This window comes from Condylura cristata, unplaced genomic scaffold (assembly GCF_000260355.1).
Source record: "Condylura cristata isolate star-nosed mole 26May11 unplaced genomic scaffold, ConCri1.0 scaffold00010, whole genome shotgun sequence".
NCBI classification, from domain to species: domain Eukaryota; kingdom Metazoa; phylum Chordata; class Mammalia; order Eulipotyphla; family Talpidae; genus Condylura; species Condylura cristata.
In genome coordinates, this window is record NW_004567111.1 from 36351269 (window position 1) to 36369053 (window position 17785).

General features: G+C 37.2%; 1 protein-coding gene across 3 annotated transcripts in view; it reads right to left on the reverse strand.

Annotated features, from left to right (window-relative positions):
• ENOX1 (ecto-NOX disulfide-thiol exchanger 1) overlaps window positions 1-17785 on the reverse strand; it is a 489446-nt gene that overhangs the window by 325080 nt on the left and 146581 nt on the right. For all 3 annotated transcript variants that reach the window (XM_012723223.1, XM_004680132.2, XM_012723222.1), the window contains exon 3: window positions 11005-11122. The gene's annotated coding sequence lies outside the window, so the exon portion shown is untranslated. The remainder of the gene's footprint in view (window positions 1-11004; window positions 11123-17785) is intronic.

Genomic DNA, 17785 nt, shown 5'->3' on the forward strand with positions numbered 1-17785 from the left:
AGCGGGCGGGTCAGGAGAGGTCTGCCACGCCATGTGGTCACCTCCGGGGCAGGCAGGGACCGAACTCATGCGGAAGTGGCTTTAGTTTCTCAGTGCAGTGCTTTAACCCGCTGCGCCACCAGGGAGGGCCTGGATGATGATTTTTATAGTTTTCATGTATTAATGTTTTTCATAAGAAATGTACAATGAATGTGCTTCCATTTATTCTTCAAACCACCTGTGAAGTGGGAATTATTCTTTAGTTCTCACAAAAATGAAAAGTAATTGGGGAAAAGTAAAGCCATTTTGACTCAATAAATAGCTCCTGAGTGCCTACTATGTGCTAGGTAACAGGAATATAATGATAAAAAGCATTACCTTGTTATCCCACCTTCTGGAAGCCAAAACTAAAGGCTTTGCCCAAAGGGAAATCCACAGCCTAGAAGGGCCAGAGGCAAGAAAGGAATCTCAGTGACCTAAAAACAAAGAGGGAACCTCAGGATCATGGGGAGCGGTATGGCTCATGTGGCTGCTATTTGGTGGTGCAGGTGGCATGGTAACATAGAAAGCTAAGAGGAATGAACCAAATCCCTAAACTATACACGTCCCTAAACCAAAAAGTCACCTCAATAACAAATATTTTTTTAAAAAAGAAAGAAAGGAAATTTCATTTCAGAATGACTTCTAAGACAAAGGGCTGGTCTCAGATCATTGATCCACTTTTTCCTGTCTCACACTGGACAGCCAATCCATCAACAAACATGTTAATTAGCTCAAACACAAAAGGAATGCAGAATATGATCACATCGAGGCACCCTGGTTCAAGTGATCCCAGACTTCACACAGATCACTACACTAGCTCCTAATTAATCTACCGGTTTATAGTTCTTTATTCATTTAGTCTCGTCTAAAGAGCTGCCACCTGCGTCTTGCAGAGTGTTAAGTCAGACCTCACATGCTCACAGTGGCTCGAAGGGTCCTTCTCTGAGTCTCCTAGCATGTGCTGTCTTGCTCATTCTTCTTTGGCCATGTTGGCTTTTCAGCTTTCCCTCAAACATGGCTAACACTCTCTAGTACATTCTTACTTCAAAATCTCATTTTTCCTGTTCCCTCTGCCTACTGACTTCGCTGGACATCTCATGCTGGCTTTCTCACCTCCTCTGCTCTTTATTCAGATGTTTCCACTGCAGTGATTTCTCCCTGATCACTACTTATAACTAGAGTGTTTCTCCAGCATGCCCTCTTCTTCCTTCCTAGCCTTGTTATCCTCCATAACACAGGTCACCAACTGACATGATGCATATTCTACTTTTTTATTCTGTTTACTGGCTACTGTTTCTAGCTTTCACCAGTTCCAGGTCGCTAATTATGCACAGCTCTTCCAAAATCCCTTTTGATGACATCACATTGGTGGTCTAAAATCACTTGTGATTGGCAAACCTCTGAGAGCCAAATTACTATCATTGCATTCCCCTGCAAAAAAATATATGATACTCTTCCATCAGCAAATGTTTCAGAAAGACAGAATTTTTGTCAGCATTGCTCAATGCTTTCTCCATGAGACTTATAGTGCTTAGTACACTGCAGGAGCTAAGTATATGTTGAATGAATTAATACTTAACTGCATAAGAGATTGGGGGCACTAAAAGATTAAACCTCTATGCTCAGAACTGCTACAAATAGATTCTGTGACTTAGAAAGCCTGGACTTCCTCTAGCCCAGTTGATTTGCTATAAAAGAGGCTTCTCTTAACCTGCATAGTTCATGAACAAAGACACAGGGATTGCCAGTGAACCTTAGTCTCTGGAAATAGCACTGATGGACACAAGCAAGCAGTAAATTGGAAAAAAAAAAACAAAAAAAAAACATAACCCACTGGTTTTAATTTTTATTGTACCTTGTTAAGGAAATACTGAACTACAGATGATATGGTGCTATCTATAAAGTTGTAGGAAAATGTTTCAGACACTTTAAGAAACATTTGGAAAGTGAAACCATTGTTTTAGGATCCAAGGAACAACTTAACAGTAGCCCCGAAGCATCAAGTTGACAAGGACCTGTAATGGAGAAATGCTATTTTTTCACTTATGGTGAAAGAAACTTTGTGGTAAGTAAAATGTTTCTATTGGAGAGAAAGCATCATGGACCAATTTAAATGTGCTAGTAGGATCTTAACTAGATTTAAGTGAAAATACTAGAGTTGGTAAGCTTAGGGAATGCTGTAGAGGTGACCAGAGTTCAGCTGGGAAGGTAGGGGCCTGTGACAAAGAGAAGAGAGTGAAAGTATTGAACTAATTGGGCCAATAGTATATAGCTTGTGCTTCTTGGAAAAAGAGCTTTCTTCTTTATAAATAAAAATGTGTTTCTCCAGGCCCTCCCTGGTGGCGCAGCGGGTTAAAGCACTGCACTGAGAAGCTAAAGCCACTTCCGCATGAGTTTGATTCCCGCCTGCCCGGAGGTAACCACATGGCGAGGCAGACCTCTCCTGACCCGCCCGCTGCTCCCCTCAGCAGTGTACTTTGTCTATCTGCCTGTTCTGCTCCCCACTCTGTCTCTGGTGAAGCCTCTCACCACCCCTGAGCCTCTGGCCTGTACCCCAGTTCTGTATGAATAAATAAATAAATCTTTAAAAAAAAAAAAAAAGTGTTTCTCCATACTAGGAGTTACCAATATATTTCAAATAACTAATCTATAACTGCATTGCTTATTAGTAAATAGTTCCCATTATCTTCTTTATTTTCAGCCATTATTAGTAGCAGTAAGTTCATATATTCTTGGGATTAGAGCCACCAAAATGCCAGTCTATCTACAGAGAGCATGCTGGCCTGACATGTGTATAGCCCTTTGAAACGCTCAGTCCTCAGTGTATCAAGTACATTATTTCATGTGAGATGATCAATAATTCTGTAGAGAAGACATAATACATAATTTGTAATTCTGAAAACATAAATTCAAGGAGGTTATAGCTCACAAGTTAGGGCAAATATAGTCACTGAAATCTAGCCCACAGACTCAAGAACCTATCACCCTGTCTACCACAGGATGCTGATTGTCATAGGAGAAATTCTGTCTCCTAAGGTCGTGTAAGGTCTGGGTGGGATGTCCTGGCCATGTCTCAGGTAAGATACACTATGGAAATTCTATAGTTCTCACCCCTGCATTTACTTAGCTAAGTCTCGTTGTGAGCTTGGGTTACGAAAAGGGCTAGCAGTGTCCATGTCACTGAAGGGAGAATCATCCTGGAAAAGGCAGGAGAAGAGGTTATCTGTCTGGGCCATATAACGTAGAATCTTCTAATGGTAGAGATTTTTTCCTTCCTGTGACACCCTGTTTACAACACCTTTCTCTGTTAAGTGCTCCAGAAAAATGTCTTAGAAACATATCCTCTTCATTACTAAAGATACTTTGGTTATTAGATCCCTAATTGAATGCATGAAAATGTCATCTTATTTTGAAGGTTGAGAAGGGTAGGAGTATAAGTAAAGCAATGTATTATTTCTGGTTAAGTCTCCTGATAACAAAGAATACTGGATTTAAACAATATAATTCTTTTACCAGAAACTTAAATTATTTCTACTTTGTTCAGTGTTAGAAATATTTTACATACTGTGTTAAAAACATTGTACTGGATTTCAAAGGAGATAAAGATGAGTAAGAGAGGATTTCTTCCCTTGAGGAATAACTGATCTAATGAAAAGATGGTAATATTTTCTAGAATGTCCTTTATCTGTGTCTTCTCTCTTAAAAAGTGTATTCTGAATAGTACACAATTTTTCCTTGGTAACTAACTTAAGGCCATCATGATGTATATCAGCTGCTGTCCTGGACCACAATAGGCAGGTAAAAATGAGTGTGATGTAAGTGCTAAGAGCTACTGACCACAGAAGTTAAACATGAACTTGCCTTCTGCCTTCTTGAAATGGATGGAAGTGACGGACAAACAGACCAACAGTCTGGCAGGCATAAATACCCCTCATGCCAGTTTGATTTCTGGTCTTTTCACATGCCTCCCATTTCATATATAAACTAAAGACCTGCTATATGACAAGTGTGCTTGGAACAAGCACAAAGCTGTCTGTTATCACCCTAGGTAACAGCTCAAGACTTCTGCTGAGCACCCTGATGGCCTCCAAAACTGGCTGAGATGTTACTTCTAAATGCTATGCCTCTTTTCTGCAGTCACTGTCAGCTACCCACACCTCTATTTCATCACTTGTATTTCCATACAACCACAGAACTCCTTCTTACCTGATGCCAGCTACTCAGTTATACACCACTCTCTCTGTTCTTCTCAAATTACAGTGTGCATAAAATGCCATAAAGGACACAAAGCCTGCCCTTGTTCTTCCCAATACAAACTTTGAACTGATCCTTCCCAAAATCCCCAAATTCCCATTCCCCAATCTTTCCCACAATCAGCAGATAAAGATACTCTGCTCTTTGAAGTCAGCAAACCAACAAATGGCAACCCACCACCTTTTATCTGTGTGTATATATGAATACAATATTTTTTTCTTTCATCTCTCATAAGACTCTCATCATGCCTTATAACAACTCATTTGTAGTGATTGCTTAAAAGTTCCTAATTACTTTATCATGCTAGCTAAAATTAGTCAGAATGAAAAAGATACATACAGGATGGTTTCATTTATATGTGGAATATAGAGAAACCAAACAAAAGGCCCAAAGTCAAAACTAGCATGCTGGCATAGAGCTGAGGCATCCAGGAAAGGAGAGAAGAGGGTCAGAGCAGGGGAAGGAAGAACACAAGGGAAAATGGAGATGTTCACAGGTGATATGGTGGCAAGAGAACTATGGGGACTACAGGGATGGCAGAAAAATTTAGTTATTTAATTAGTAAAAAAGTGCCTTATTATTTTCAAAATGTTTTCACCCAGTGCTTCTAAGTCAATAAAATAGACAGTTGCTCCTTTATTTGTATTTTTATAAATAGTGTGTTCTGGCAATAGTGAATAGTTCTGGATCTGAAGTGCAGAAGCATAATTCGCGTTTTCTAGCACAGCATCACCACCGTCGTGATGCCGCTTGTCCGGATCTGATGACAGACCTTTCGATGAAAGCATAGCGTGCATCTACAGAGCAGCGTGGTTAGGGCACACGGGGTACGCATTGCAGCCAATCATTTCTCCCCACAGAACTTTAAACCTGCAGTTGAAAACTAATGTCTTTTTTTATTCGCAACATAAGCCAGGTTGTGGAATTCATTCATTTCAATCTCCTTGAAGGGTCTCATTAAAGCTAGCACATTATAATTGCACAGAAACCTGCTAACAATTACATTATTATGGCATAAGATAATGTAAGGGGCAGCAACACAAATATTAAAAATGTCCATTACAAATGTAAGAGAAACATTAATCCACCACACTCTGAGACGCTTCATTTCTTAAGAATTTCCCCCATTTTCCCTGTTCGTCCGGAGAAGAGCCAGATAAATGATAATCCTGGTATCCCCAGTTTTGAAATGTTGCACCTCTCTTAAGAATATGAAAACACCCTAGTGTTTCCCCTGACCCATTTCAAATTACCTAGCAGATTTAAGTCTGACAACTGCAAAGTACCCATTCTTAGCACATGATACCAGCCATCTGGCCTGGCCACCAGGATATAATTCAAATATTTCTCCAATGTAATACAGAAGAGGCAAAGTGTTCCTGGCATTAGTGGTATATTTTTGTGAAATTCTGTGAAATGGATTATAGCTTTCCCAAGCTCGGGCTATCTAATCTAATTTATAGGAATACTTTCCTTGTACTGTGTAGTGGAGGGTAAAAATAGAAAAGTTGGAAAGGCAGTGCCACAAGATTAGAAACCTGGCTCTCACAATACCAGAAGCTGAAGGTGTGGGTAGAAGTGATTAATATAGTTGTTAAACCAGCTATAGGAACTAAAAAATCCTTAGGTGCCAAGGCAGAGATCCAAGCAACCTGTGGCACTGCTGTTAGTGTCACAGGGCACAGACCGGAGGTAAAGATATGGAGACTGAGGGCCACTGTACAATCTCCTTCAAATTCTACAGTTACCCAAAATCAGCAGCTAGCAAAACACTCCACAAAGGAATAAGCCCCTCTCAGAGAGAAGACAACTCTATCAGCACAGTCCCTGCACTGGCACGGGCAGCAGTCCTCTGCCCACCTGTCCCTAGGCAGGTGCTTTTCACCAACTTTTTCCTTCTGTAGATCAAGACAGCGGCCTCCTGCCCACCTGTGACTGACTATGCGGGGGCTTCCCTTCTCTGACCAACCTCCGCAGAGGCAGCTCTTCTCCCAACGCTGCCTGTCCGCGACCAGGCAGGCCTCTCTCTTAGCAAACCTGTCCCTTTTGGGGCAGCTCTTCGGCCCGCTTGTGTCTATGCAAGTGCCCTTTACTCTTCTGTCCCTTTTTCATAATAAAACTGCCCCTTTGGATATAACTAACGTCTCTGACTCATGGAGAAACTCACCAGTGTCACTGAAAGGGGCACTCTGGTGAAACTTTTCCCAGAGTGACTCCCAGGCTCCAAACCCAGCAACTCCTCTCTCTCTCCTTCTGCCGACCCCCCACCCTCACACACACATTATCTACCAGACTAAGACTGAATCAGGTAGGTATCCCGGCAAAGCTAAAAGTTGGGACCTATAATACAAGTCCTTTTTGAACAACAAAAAAAAAACTCCCCTAGTCTCATTTAGAAATTTAGACATAAGCAAAAGTTAACTGACTACTGAGCTGTATTCCTTCTTTAGGAATAACTCATTGAATTGCTCATTATACACTATACATCCCCTCATGATTAACCAGCCACTAACTGGTTCCAACTGCATTCCTGGAAACTTAAAGGACTGTGTTACATCACTAATAAAATTTTCTGTCCCTTTGAGTTTCACAGCTGCATCAGAAGTAAATCTTCTGACTGCTGGAGAGACCCCTTTCTTGGAAAGCTAAACACCTTGCTTCCTGTCTCCTGGAAGCACCCTGATTGCCTGTCTCCTGGAGGAACCAGGGATAGGGATGATTCATAGTCCTTAAAACAAAGATGCAGGGCCCTCCCTGGTGGCGCAACAGGTTAAAGCACAGCACTAGGAAGCTAAAGCCACTTCAGCATGAGTTTGTTCACTGTTAGGGTGGTGATCCACATGGCGCCGCAGACCTCTCCTGACCCACCCACTTCTTCCCTCAGCAGCGTACTTTGTCAGTTGGCTTGTTCTGCTCCCTACTCTTTCTCTGGTGAAGCCTCTCACCACCCCTGCACCTCTGGCCTGAAACTAATAAAATGTTAAATAGCTATTCTATCTCAATCAAAGAAAATAAATTTTAAAACTTATTTTCAATTAACAAACCTATATAAAACACAACTCAGTATCAGAATTTCAGCTGACTATGAGTTGATGAATTGAGGTGATTCCAACTCAGGATGGTAGTAAGCCTAGCTGAACAGGGTGAAAAATATTCAACAGAAATAGGTAATCAATATCAGTGATTTTTCGTTATTGTTATAAAAATATTCACTAGAGACAGGTCAACAATGGCAACATTTATTGTTGTTCTGCTCCCATCCTCTTGAAGGGGCTGGGTAAATTTTGTTTTGCCATTAGCCAAAGAGTTACATGCGGGAACTTCAGCTAACAAATGCCATGTTTCCTTCTTCCAGTGAAGATATTTCCCCAGTAAGCAATGGTGCCTGGGGAAGCGGCCTCTCCTTAATCCAGCCCTGTTCACCCAGATGCACACACACACATGCATCCACAGATCCATCTGTTAGGCATCAAGAAGTACAATACTTAGAAAAATAATCCTTCAGTCTAAATGTTTAAATGTTAAATGCTAAATATACATTGAAGGATTTGAAGCAAGGAACTTGCAAACATGACTCAGTCACACATCTGGTTCAGCCCTGTCTAGATGTCAGAATGCATCAGTCATTTTGGATTTATTTATAATGAGAGAAATCAAGTCACGATTCATGTGGTCTCAAAGGTCTACTTAGATGATGGTGAAGACCTGTGATACTCCCCAAAGTACAGCTGACTCTCCAATCTTATTAAGAATACACATTTCTGACATTTTAAATATCTTAAGCCAGTGATTTTAGCCACTTGGGAAAAACAATGTTAAAGCATGTAATTTAGGTTATTTTAGGTTATTTTAACAGAGCTAGTTCAATCTTAAATCATCAGTGAAATGCATTCTAGCAATGACTCTTTTGTAAAACCACTTCACACAACAGTGCCAGCAACCACAGAATGTGACTTAACAACCAATTACTTGTACAGTTTGCAAAACAAGTAAACCTCTCAGCATTTGGGAGTTTTGCCCAGCGGCCTGGGCTTGTCCCTGGCATGGTACCTGCTCTTCTTCATGATTCCAACAATGCCACACTGCTCTCCAGCCTGCTAATGCACTGATCTCATATAAACAGATTCCCTAGATGCTCTCCAAGATTCTGATATTGCATTCAGAGTGCACACTTTCTTTTCTGTTTCACCAATTCTACAGAATTATTTTTAGTCATTCATATCTGGTCATTGTCAAAAGTCATCATCACATGTAAATGCCAATACTGTATAACTAAAAAATACTTGGTGATTTGTTGGTAGAGAGATTTGATGAGGGGTGACCACAGGAAATAAAAACAAAGGAAAACAGTTTTAGCTATTCTAGAAGCTGACCTCTGTGAAGCTGTCAGAGAGAACAGGCTTATGTCTCAGGAAGGCTCATCTTGAATAGAATGGTGTGTATTACAACTTGGAGGGGTGAAGTAGATCTCACAGTGATTGGCCCAGTTAACAGTAATAAAAGTTAAAAATTCAGAAATAAAAACACAGCTGTATTACTATAGTCATATTATTGTAAGTCACTAATTTGAGGGCACCATTTTTGAGTGACAGAACTCTTGTTGATGTTGAAGAAGATGTAAAAGGTATTTGGGTTGTAACTGACAAGTAGTTGTAAGTGGATAGAAAGGGCATTTTTATCATCAACTATTGAGGATAATTAGATTTTTTTTTTCTAAAGGGTTAGGAATAAAATTATAGGTGCCTTTCAAAGAGTAAAGAGAAAGTAGAATTTATGCTCCTGAAAGTTTCAGCCAAGAATTTCCTATAAAGTAGATTTAAAAACTAATATTTTTTCTTCCAGGGAAATTTGTATAAAAAGCATATATCTGGGAACTAATTAATTATCATAAATTCACCTCAGCATTTTTTTCTCCAAGACTTCCATGATCTTATTCAAATATATATTATTAACATTTTAATTTGTGTCTTCCAAAACTTAACACTTTGCCCCATAAACATAATACAATAACTTTCATTCTCTATCATTTATCACTCTTTTGCTTCCCTCATCAAGAGCACCAAAATTACTTATATAGGGCATAATTATAAAGAAATATTAATGCTTACATTTTATAATAAGTATTTCTGAATAGTGAAAGCCACTCTTAAGAAATATTCCCGAGTAATAAAAATCACTATTAAGAAATATTTCTGATCATAAAAATTTACACTAGTTAATAATAAAATATTTATCTTAATTTTGTTATTAGCTAAACTATCTCCAAATTTTCACTATAGTAATTATAGTAAAAAATTGGTTAATGAAAGTTCCCATACATATCACAGTCAAAATTCATTCTCTGGAGCCCATCATATCTGTGTAACTAAAATGGCTTAAACTGTTAATGTATATAAGGCTCCTTTCTGGGACAATGAAAGTGTTCTAAAATGAGATTATATTCTAAAATGAGACTGTGATAAAGGCTACATAATTCTCTCTATATACCTGTAAATACACAGATATATATATAACTATCTATACACACACATACACACATACACACCCATATACAAACACACATATGTAAAATCACTGAATTATCTACTTTTAAAGGATGAACTTGATGTTATACAAATTATATCTCAAAAAGAAGTATTTTTAAAATGGGTAAATCAATGCAGCTAACAATTGGTTTTCTGAAAAATTAACAAACCTAGGCTAAAGAAAAGAGAGAAATACACAAATAAAATCATGAATGAAAGGAGACATTACAATTAATGGTTCAGAAATAATAATTAAAAGGATTATGAGTTTTTTTATCAAAAGTTATACATGAATAAATTGAATAACCTATAAAAATGGACAAATCACTAGAAACATACAAACTAACAAGAATAAGTAATGAAGATATAGAAAAATTGAATTATAATGAATACAAAGATTGAATCAGTAACCAAAAACAAATCAATAAAGCCGAGGATCAATTGACATCATTGGTGTATTCTACCAAACACCTACATAAGAAATAAAGCCTATTCTTCTTAAATTCAGAAAGAATACTTCTAAATTCATTTGATGAGACCAGTATTACCCAGATGTGGAGACACAAAATAGAACTATAAGCCAATATTTCTGCTGAATGTAAAAAAAATCTTCAGAACACAAAAAATTTCAATGCTAGAAAATCAAATTCAACAGTACATTAAAATGATCTCATGCCATGACCAAGCTAGATTTATCCCTGGAATTTAAGTATATTTTAACACAGAAATAAATAAACCAACATGACATTCCATATTAATAGGACAAAGACAACATTTGCATGATCTTCTCAATAGATGCAAATAAAGAATTAAACAATTTTTTTAATTATCAAACTCAAAAAAGAAGAAAATTAAGTCAACATAATAAAGGCCATATATGAAATGTCCATAGCTACCATAGTGTCACACTTAGTTAAAGTAATAGTGATAATAATTAAGAAGCTAGGCATCAAGATACATATTTTTAGCATAATTAAAGAAAACATGAATCAAATCTTCCAAGGATGCAGAATATCAAAAGATGGAACAGGCATCTGGTGGTTTTCTTAGTTAACCCTGGTGATAAGTCCTGTCTCTGTTATCAATAGTGTTTATTAGAAAGCATCCTCTGCAGAGTCCCACACACATATGCTGCCCCACTAAGCATTTGCAGTTGGCTTCACAGCACAGTGCAGTGTCAGGGACACTTGGGAAGACTCCTTACCGTGGCTCAAGGAGACCTTGGTCGCAGTCAGCTCCTGATGATAATCGCTGGAGGAGATCACAGGCAGGGCAGGCTATTGGCTGGAAGGGCTGTCACTGTACACAGCATGCCCTAAACCCTGAAATGGAAGCACCCACATCTATGTGATCAAATTTTAACAATTCCATTTCCAAACTTAAATTCCCATAAGAACCTCACTCTTACCACCTCACCTGTGCCTCCGATGGCAGACTAAAATGAAAATAATCTGCTGGCCTGACATACTCATTGACATTTACCCAGAGCAGTGGATCAAGAGACTGTTTTTCTCAGCAATGGCTCACCAGTGCTTACTCTCTAGCACTTGTTCTTCTTCCTTGTAATCCAGGTCTTACAATACAGTTATGGTTATACAGTCACCAGCTGCCCTAGTACCCCTAGACCAGAACAATCCCCGGCAAGTTACAGGAGGATGGTACTGAGGTGTACACTCCTTCGGGTGAAGGGATGTGTGTGACAGGCAAGGATGGTGTAGAGCTCTGCTACATACAATGTGGGGTCTGCATCCCAGCAAGAGAAGCATCTGTGGGAGCTTGCTAAACACGCAGGATTCTTGACCTCACTCCAGACCTACTGAACCAAAGCCTGCCTTTCAACAAGATTTGTAGAGAAACTGAATGCACCAAAGCTTAAAAAGCCCTGGTGCAAAATCTGAATATATTTTGAAACCAGATTGCGGAATTGGGTGGAGAGGGACAGAGAAGAGGGTAGTTACCTTAAATGCAAGGCTTATTTACATAATAAATAATAATAATCAAGTACATATTCGTTGATTGAATTATTTACTTTCTTCAAAATAGGAAGAGGAAATAAAACCAACAGTATATTTAATGAACCTTCTGTAATAAGACTTAAATAGATATTTTTTTGCTTTGTAAGGAGTGTGTTTTTTTAAGACATCTTTAAATCATATTAGTAACAAGCAGGTGTGTTATCATAGCTTAACAATTTTGAATAGTAATTCGCCCCCGAAAGAGGTAAATGGGCATAAGTAAAGAAGGTCTGTGTATTTTAACAGATGAATGTAATGTGAAGTAAAGGAAATTTAAGCACCAGGGCCCCTCATTCTCATAAGCAACTTGCAAGAACAAGTAACTAGCATTGTATTGAATTTTTTGTTCTTTTTGTTGAAATGGTATTCTCAAAAATTATATAACTTTAGAACTTCATAAAACCTGGAACTACCCGTATTTTAAGACCAGTTTTAAGTCTGGAGTATACACCATTTCCTTAACAATTACATGGCTACCATTCAACCTACAACTGAAAATAACATCACTGAAAGAAAAGCTAGAAATCATTCTGCCCATTTGTAAGAAACCCTTTGAAATAAAGGGTTCAGCTCTTTCAATGTTATCATATAGCATCATTAAGCAACAAAAATATGCTATATTTATATTTCTTTGCCCTTCTTTTCCTGCTATTTTAACATAAAACCCTGGTTACTTTTGGGGAGGGAGAGCAAAAGTAACTGGTGGGTAATTAACAAAAATGTTTTTTAGATGTCTTTGTTACTTTTGTTTATTTCTTAAGGTTTTATGAAGTCAGATCTACTGTATTATTTTAGAAACACTTAAGGTAAAACAGAAAAAAACAAAAAGCTGCAGAAATAAAGAAAGCATGATAAATTCTGCTGAAAATTTAATAACTAGTGCTTCAAACCATTTTGACATAGATGTTTCTAAAAATGTGTTTTTAAAAATTCTTGGTGTGTATATGTGTGTGTGTCCGTATAGGGAAAGGATCTGGAAATTGCTATTAAACTCAGTAAATTACTCATATAAATTTTCACACAAAAGTGTCTCTGCCTCAGTGTACCTAGCTACAACAGACTCCACATCTTAAACAAACTCCCAGCTTTAGGCCTTTCATTGGTTTCTAATTTTATTCATTTTTTACAAATAAAGCTCCTATGAATACTGTTACAGATATTCCCTCATATGTTTTTCTAGCGCTATCCTTAGGGTAAATTCTCCTAATGGAAATTGTTTTAAAAATGCTTGAAAGCACAATGTCAGTCGTCATTCTGAAACCTTTCTCATTTGTGATATCGCCCAAAGATATCTTCAATTTTTAAGAACTCTTTGCCAAAATGAGAACCCAAAATGTTTTCTTTAAATCCCTGTTCCTGAAACAGAATTACACAGAACAGTAGACAACTTAAAGACTTATCACAAAGCAAATATACTCCTATATTCCCACCCAAGAGACAGAACATTAACAGCATTGTGGAAGCCTCCTCATAAACTCCATCCTGACACTCCTTCTCTATTTTAACCAGCATTGTGGAAAACGTGTGTGTGGTTCAGAAGAGACAATGGGGACGTTTTTTTTTTTCTTTCCAGAGGCAGAGATGACAAACATCTATGAGAAAATTAAGAATGGGCAACAGCAATTTTGTTAGAATACCCATTTTCACTTGGTTAGCCTTTCCCTTGATTATATCACATCTTTTCAGACTTTTTTTTTTTGCTTCATAGTCCTTTCAAAGCTATTTCCACACTTTTGTGACTATAATATTTCAAGAAGAACAAGACAGCAATACAATGTGGAAACCCTATCCCTGTCATTTAAAACTGGGATATAATTCATACACTCTCCCCTCAGTTAGAGTGCTGCCATTAATGCATGGTCCCCAAGATGAATATTGCTTTTTTTTTTTAACTTCAAAAAATGAAACTCCTGCTTTACTTTACAAATAAATACATACACATGAAATAAAACAATTAACTTCTATGAGCTTCAGTGAAGTAAAAAGAAACAGAAAGAAAGGGAGAGAGAACTTACAAAATAGTTGCTCATAGTATATAATTTGGGGAAAATGCATAAAAATGTAACTCCACATAACATCCGCTATAAACTATACTCTATACTCTATAAACTACTGTTATATATATATATATATTTTGGAATATTCCACTCTAGTTTCTTACTATATATTTACTTGTTTCTTTCTTCTTGTGAAATAGACTCATATCATAAATAGCATTTTGAATCCTGCTTTATTCACTTAACATAATAAATGTGTTTTCCCACTTGGTTAAATAGCCTTTAAAAACATGAGTCTTTAATGGCTGAAATAATAATCTACCTTATGAAGGTGCCATAATTTATTTATGTATCCTTCTATTTGTGGATGACTTTGTATATTTTGCTGTTTTTAATAATGTTGCCATGCATATCTTTTTACATAAATCGTGGACTTATTTTTTCTTAGGGTAAAAACTGTAGCTATTGGCAGCACAGGACTCCTACAGCAGAACACGGCTGTGGGTCAGGGCCAAGTTCACTCTGGGCCACAGCACAGCAAAGGCTACAAATTCAGCATGCCTCTAACAACACACTGCTTGAGGTTCTGAGCCAACCTGAGGCTCCTCCAGCTTTCATGAGACATCTCAGCCTCTTCTGCTTCTGAGAGCTGCTGCTGAGCTTGGGTGTGCTCAGGCTCTGTCACCATCGGAGCAGTGAGGACCAAGGTGACAGGTATGAGTAAGCTGAACAGTGGGGAAGAAAGCCTGCTTATTTATTTGAGGACAAATTCTGCAAGGAAACAGTATCTTTAAAACAAAATCGAGAATGCAATTTCTATATGTAAGTACCTTTTATTATTTATTTCCAGCTAAAATTTAGGCACCTACATAGTTCCTCAACTATGTTATTGTAATGTTGTGTCTATAATTACATTCTGCTGTCAATAACACTGTTTAGGTTGTTTACCTTAATAGATCTTGTAAGTTATTTAATTGTAAAAATGTGGCTTGTCATACACTACCTTGTAATGTCATATGCTTTAAAACATAAATGTTTTCCATTGTCATCAAGACAAAGAGCAGTGTCTTTACACAAAAAAAGCATTATCTGTCAACTTACCTTGAAACACCCAGTTTCTATTAGTTGTTTGTTTTTCTTGGAGTGCCATTAGTGGGGAAGGATTTACATTTTACTTATTCATGCTCTTTGCTCCTTTTTCTATTGAAAATGTTGGTTTTCTTTATGGAGAAATCCCTTTAAGTATTGATATTGTTAATCTTATGACTTTCATATGTGTTGCAAATATTTTTTCCAGCTTTCAGTGTCAGTTGACTTTGTATACAGGTTTTTTTTTTTTTTCATTCCAAATGTCTAAATTTATACATTAAAATTTCTTTTACTTTAGAATTTCTCTTTTGTGTTTATAGTTAGTAGACTTCCCAACGTGTGAACTCATATATAGATTAAGTTACATTTTCTCTTTTTAGCTTTTCTGTAATGTTACTATTTTACTATGATTTTCATTTTTTATTTTAAATGATCAATAAAATATTATGAGAAATTACTGGCTTCTTTATTAATGTTGATGCCATCTTTTATCACATACTAAATTATTTTATATACTGAATCTTCCATATCCCTCCAAATTTAACCATTGTCTTATTCATTGATAGGTGGCTTATTGAGGACATAAGAATAAGAGAATTATTTCCAATACTTGTAATACAATTATTTCCAATACTATTTTCTTTTTTTTTTTCAAATTTTTAATTAGTTCATCCACTTTTCCTCTGAATGAATTTTAGAATCAATAATTCAAGTTTAAAAATAAAAATTCCCTTGGATCTTAACCATGATGTTCAGATTTTATGATTCAAGAACTGTATACTAATAAGTAAATTAAAAAAGCATTTGATTTCATTCTCAACCTTGCCATGGCAACTTGTTTGCATCTAGCAAATAGATAAAAGTTTGAAGTTTGGTAATGTCCATTGCTGCTACACATATGGGGAAGTGGACATTTTTACAGACCACTGAGGAGAAAGGAAATTGGTAGTTATTTGGGAGGAAATTTGTTACATCTATCAAAATACAAAGTGTATGTATCATTTGATCCAATAATTCCTCCACTTGAAATCTGTTTCACAGACATTCTTACACTTTTCCATCAAGGTACAAAGCACCTCGTTGTACTATTGTTTGTTATATTCCATATTGGAACCCACATAAAAGTTCACCATAGGGAATGATAAATTCTGGAGCACCCACACATGGAGTAATGTACACAGACTGAAGTAAACAGAATAAATAGAATGAAGTAGAAATCATATATATATAAATTTGTGTGTGTATAATATATATGTGCTATATATATATTACACAAACACACATATATATGTTATATATATTATATAGTATATGTAGTGTATATATTATACATGCTACATATATATAATATAGTAATATATGTATATATGTGTGTGTATATATATATAGCATTGTAGAACAAAATCTCTAGGAAAAGTTAATAAAAAGACATGTTTCAGAACTACATGAACAATACGATACTATTTACAGTTTAAATATCTCTGTGGATGTGTTTAGGTACATAGGTAGTATGCATATGTACAAACAGTATTCAGAAGGACCTATACACTAAACATATACTTGTAGTTACCTCAGAAAATCCAGTGTAATTAGAGATTAAGCAAGAAATATTATTTTAAATTTAAGTATGTAAATGTCATTTTATTTATCCATTACATGTTTGTGTTCATATACAATCTGTATGTCTTGAATTAAAAATTTTAAAAGCAACACCTGCCCAATATTAGCATTCCCTTTTCCTGGGCCATGACGATGGGCATCTTTGTGTTGATTTACTCTTGAGCTGGGAAAAGTTAGCCATATTTGGAATTGGCCATCAGACAGCGTGTGTAACTCCCGGCTGGCAACACCACATGGGCAGCAGTTTCTGATCCCCTTTTGGGCTTTGCCCTTCAGTTGTTCCATACACCTGGTATTCAGTTAGCATTCACCACATACTGCCCTAAGACATGGGGGGAAGCTTTTTTCCTATCATCACATACTTCTGTACCCAAAACCCCCTTTAAGGGTATCAAAGAAAAAAAAAAAAGCCACAGAGCAGGCACTCAATGCAAGGTGAGCACTGTCTGCTTCCACTCACACAGGCAGGAGGTGCATTGTGGAGAGAAGAGGATTTTACCATTTGGGATAGATTTTATTTTTCCCCTCCAGTGCCACTCAATAAACAGAGGCAGTAAATTTCCATATTTTGCAGTCTATGAAGAAATGTAGAAAACTGCTGTAGATGAGAAAATCCTGTTTACTGAAAATGTCAAAAAGCACGTGACCCACAGGCGGTAGTTGTCCAGCTTTATGAAAATGTGGGCCACTGACCACTGCCATTAGTCAGTGATTTCTACCCTCACGGCAGCTCCCTCAGTCCTGTCATCGGTAGGAATTTCTTCAATAATCCCGCAAATGGTTACCAGTCTTGTTTTCTAACACCATTACTTTTTTTTGACGTTTATTTTTTTATGCATACAGAACTCTGGTAGAGGAGGTGCAGGTGCGGTGAGAGGCTTCACCAGAAACAGAGTGGGGAGCAGAGCAGGCCGACTGACAAAGAACACTGATGAGGGAAACAGCGGGTGGATCAGGAAAGGTCTGCCACACCACTTGGATCACCTCAGGGGCGGGGATCGAACTCATGCTGAAGTGGCTTTAGCTTCTTAGTGCTGTGCTTTAACCCGCTGCATCCCCAATAAGGCCTCCATCATCACATTTTTTATCTTTTTCTGTGTCACGATGAGTATTTAAGTGGAAGCTAGGCTATCAACTAGACAATATCATAATATGTTCTTCTGTAAACAAATGTCCAAACACCATATAAGAATGCCAATGTGGGCCCTTCCTAGTGGCACAACAGGTTAAAGTATAGCACTAAAAAGCTAAAGTCACTTCAGTA